Consider the following 5,282-nt stretch of genomic DNA (forward strand, 5'->3'; position numbering starts at 1 on the left):
TAAGTTAACATTCGTAAGGCCACACGGATAACTTTATGTGTTAGACATACATAACATCCGAACTAAGAAGACAAATATTAGCTATTCGAGCTCCTATTTAAGGTAACTAGTATTAGCATTAGGTAGATCTTTATTTAATTGGAATAACGCTTATCAAACACTCATACATGTTACATATTAAAACCAAAGTAGCTTAGTAACAAAGTTTTTAACTATGCATATAAGGGAGAGTAGAAATGATGTTATACATATTAATCTGTCGATACTCAACATAAGTAGCTGGAACAGTTTTTTAAAGATAGATTTATAAGTTATAGTATCAATATCACACTTCTAAAATTTGATAAACAATTAATTATGCTATAGATGGTAAACTTTATATACAAATGTACTAATTAATTAATTTAACACAGATGCCAAAACTAAAAAATATTTATACTAGCATACTATTAAAAAGAGGCAGGTTAGAGCAATAAAATTTTATACTATAACTAAAAAATCATTGACTTACCTTTTTTCGAAAGATGTTCATTAAATTTAGCAGCTGATGCATGTCCAGCCCGTATGTCGGTCTAAGTCTCATCTACCGTGGGAGCTTCTTTACGAGTCTTTCTATTAAACTTTGTTTTTTCCCTAATGCATCCTCTCTTTGATACGCGGTTGTACTTTTTCGGTAGCCAAGACATCTTTCCAATTAAATTTAGAAGACCCTATAGTGGACAAAGTATAAGTTTTATTTTCGTTAGAGCTTAAAATAAGTGATCTAATTAACATATCTTTCACACTTATCACTATTAAAAGATTATATATCTATCATATGCCTTACCGAATGAGATGTGCTTTCCTCTTCATCCATCTTCTTCAGATCAGCAAGCGACCATTCTCTGATCCACGGTTCTCTCCCATTATATCTTTCTAAATCTCTATTCTTGTTAGCATGGAGATATATAGTCTGAAAGTTATTGTAATTAATATAAATAAGGTATACGATAGACTAACAAATAACAAATCAAAGGTTAAGGATATACGGCTCACCAGCAATGCGAACATACATCCATCCGCTATCTTCTTCCTTACATCCTGAAACCTCAGAACTCCCTCAATTAGAAAATCGTAAATATACATCGCTCAATACATCTTCCTTGGGTTTGATACATCAATGGCAGTCCGTATATGTATGCCTAAAACAGTGGCCTTCTGTGAGGGAAAGAACAAATACTTCGCTATCAACATGCTGAATTATCTCCGGAAGTTGATTCTATCGTCATCGGACTGCATCAAGCATGTGATAACATCCCTTTTCAAATTTGCTTGTGTCTTTTCTGTGAAGCTGTTAAAAAGTCGGTGCTCTGCTGGTGTTTCTGGTTTTTTGAAACTTTTTCCTACCAAACACAAAATGAGTCAATGCAGTATAAATCTTTATTGACTTATTTAACATATACTTAACAAGATTATTGTGAAAAAATTTCTTTTTTTTTTTTTTGCCTTTCTATCTATTTTATTTGGGAGATTGCTTACCATGGTTCAGTAGTCTAAAACACCATGCAATGGATTTAACCGTTATGGGGATTTTTCTTGTTCCAACGATCAATGACTTCTCATCCCTACTATATGATGATGCTAATGCCACTATCATATCTTGGTTGACAGGCCATTCAGGCACATATTGCAGCCAGTGGCCCATGTTCTCCACCTCCATCATTTTCTCTCTATCCGCTTCTGAACTTAGCTCCTTCATAACTGAAGCCACACAACATGGCGAGCACCTAGATACCAGTGTTTTCTACATAAACAATTATAATCAGCACACAGTGACAATGAAAGAGAATTCGGTTTTAACATTTACTATTAAAACACAACAATCTGAGTGTTTAGTTAATTCATCACTAACCATTCAACGTACCTTTTTTGGTCCATCAGCTTTTTTTGGCCATCCTCTTTCGAGAGTGTTACTCTTATGTGTCTCTTTTTTGCTCTTGGTACGAGCCATTCCTACTTCTTATTTTTTGAACACCTGTTCACGAGCAACTGGAAAATATACTTAAATAATCCACTTAACTTAAACATAACATCCCAACATGTTTATTAATAGCATAGCTACAATAACATCTTTGCTTAATATAACATCCATGATTGAAACATTTCTTACTCTAGCATTACAATAACATCTTTGCTTAATATAACATCTTTGTTTAATTGAGAAGGTTAGAGAATCGGAGGTTAACGGAAGAAGAGAAGCCAACGTGGTCAACTTTAGAAACTGCAGCTTAGTTCTCTTTTTGATATTTTAACATAAGAAATAAATAAACAAATAAAAAGATTCATGTATTTCAATACCAAAATCATGATTATTTACTTTGTATCCATATTCTTATAATTCTTTCACTTAAGTAACTAAACAAATTTTGTGAATTAATTTGTTTAACTATATAACATTATTTAACAAGTTATATATGTATGTATATCCAGTTCTTAACAGACACCAATTGTGTAGGAATGTGTACTAATCTATTCAAAATTTCAACTCAACCTTTTATAAAGATAAAGTAATTCACAATAAAAAAATATGAAGGAATAACATCTCTATTGCATGTGTAACTAGAAGATTTTTTTTTGTTAAATGAATAAATACAGAAAAATGAAAAAAATCTTTTGCAGCTAACCTTAGGTACTCCTTATGTACTCCTACTATAATTAATTACCACTATCATTCAACTAATAAAAATAAATAATCTAAGTGACAGACATGAAATAGAAGGATCTGTTAGATTTTTTGCTTTATGATTTTCAGGGCATAAATTTACAATCTTGTATAAGTGTATCGTGTAGTGTTTAGATTCGTGAACGTTAAAAAGGTTGAAATGAATACAGTGTATGCAGTATAGGTTATAATCATTGTTCTGTTCCCCATTTTACACCTGAATTAAAATTATAAAATAAACAAAATCTCCTCTTCAAGTAACTAGCGATTCCCTAGATGCATGCATAAAGAGATTTATTAGTTGAAGGTGTTAGAACAACAATGAGAAAGAAAGTGTGGCTTCTCTTGTGCCTGCTTTTGTTGGAATGTTATCTGCGTATATCTCTTTCTCCCTTCTTTATTTTTTCTTTCTCATAGTTTTTAGGCAACTTGAACTAAATGACCACTTTACAATGGACACATTATTAATCCCTTAAAACAAAGCATAACACGTAGCAAGCAAAATAGCAAATCAAACAAAGGTTGAACAGATTAAAAAATAGGGGTACTGTAACGCCCCATAAAAATCATTGCTGAGTATAAAAACAAAAAACCCTCCCATTTTTGCAGTCTTCCCTTCATCTCCACCCCTAAAATGCCATCTTTGCAAGCTTTTTCCTTTCTGCAAACCCATCAACGCAAAATAAAGACTAAAACTTTCATCATTTACATCCAATCCGGACACATGAAATGGCTGATAATGAAGCCCTACTATGCCAATTAATCGCTGAAACTAGATAACATACCTATACGAGTAGGAGACAAGGCTATGCGATGCTCCGATGATGAAGCTACTGGGTTTCCTTCTCTCTGCATCTTTTCGTTCTTCTCTGTTGTGGGCTTATGGTTTGAATGAAATTGGGAGAAAAAGTTTGATCTTTCACTCGGGTTAATGTGATAGTTTTTTCGAATGTTAATCTACTAGACAGAAATTACATTTTAATAGATATAAATGTAAATGAGAGATGTTAGAGATTTGATTTAGAAGAAACTAAAATGGATTTTGAGAATGAAATTAATGACTCCAGGCATACAAAAGAAGGTTGAGTGATAAGTGGGTAATTGATAAGCAGGTGTAATCCACTCGCTTGTCATGAGAATAGCATTTATTTTGTGCTATCTCTACATTATACACTATTGTTTAGCTACCTAGCATCACCGTCTAGTTGTTCATGCCAGCACTCTATTAATGCCTATGTGCTAAAAATTATTCTAGGAACTAATGTGAATCATGTTTGTAAAGTTTGGAGAATAAATTTTAGAGGCTAAATTGAGATGCGTGCAAGTTCGGAAACCAAATTGAGTATTAATTTTATATGTGAGTTCCGTTATCTTAATTCAAAGGTAATTAAACACTTACTTTCTTACTTTATCAAACTTTTCACTTTAGAAGAATTTAATCCTGACTGAATTTGGATCTTTTAAAATGAAAAACTTAGTAAAATAACAAAGTGAAGAATGACCAAGATCCCTTTAAAAAAATCTTGTTCGATTAAATGGGACACTTGGTTTATATTTCTATTGCATATACTAAATAGGTCCCAAAATATTTTATGTTGAATAATTTTGTTTTTAACTAAATTTTATTACGTTTAAAGTTTTTGAGCTTTATATAAATTTTTCTGTTAGTCAGACCTGTTAACTATTAACGTAATGATCATATGTGATCCTAAATTGAGTGACTTGGCCATAGATGACAATGGCAGACAAAAAGGTCTCTATCGAAATACTCAAACGACATCATTTTGTAGCTATTTAATAAAAGAGTAAAGTGACAAATAAATCCTTGAGAATTTACATTTCAGACAGATTAATCCCTAAAACAAAATACTAATAAAATCCTCCAAAATAACAAACATAGACAAATTAGTTCAAATTAAGACCTTCTACCCTAATAATAGGGGCTAATTTGAAGGTAGTGTGTCATCTACTATCTTAGAGGACTTTATTGGTACTTTTTTTAGAAACTAATTTGTCCAAAGTGTAAATTCTCAAGGGTTTATTTGTTACTTTACTCAATAAAATTCTGCATTTTAGTGGGACAAATAAGATTTCCAACAAATACCTTTTAAATAGGATCTTTATCCAATAACACAAAAATTTGGAAACATACTTGACTGATAATTGTTATTTTCTGGGACCAATCAATAATGAATTTATTTGTCTATATATAATTTTTGGCAAGATGACGTATAAATCTATTAGGCTACGTTTGTTTACTTAGACATGAATACTGTACATATATACAGTGGTACACATTTACTGTTTGTTTGTTGAGACATGAATTTTTAATGGACATTGTGGTACACAGATGTACACAAATACATGTTTTTAATGTCTCTCTTTAAAGTTGGGATACTGAGACATAGCTTATAAGATATAATTTTTTTCACTTTTGTCCCTAATTAATTTCAAAAATTCCAGCCTTATCCCCTTATCCCCTTAACCCTATCCCACCTAATCCCTTCTCTCTAATCCTTCTTCCTTCTCCTGTAGTCTCTACCTCCCTCCAGATTCTTTTCCGTCGGCCATAGATCCTGCT

This window comes from Arachis hypogaea, chromosome 13 (assembly GCF_003086295.3).
Source record: "Arachis hypogaea cultivar Tifrunner chromosome 13, arahy.Tifrunner.gnm2.J5K5, whole genome shotgun sequence".
NCBI classification, from domain to species: Eukaryota; Viridiplantae; Streptophyta; class Magnoliopsida; order Fabales; family Fabaceae; genus Arachis; species Arachis hypogaea.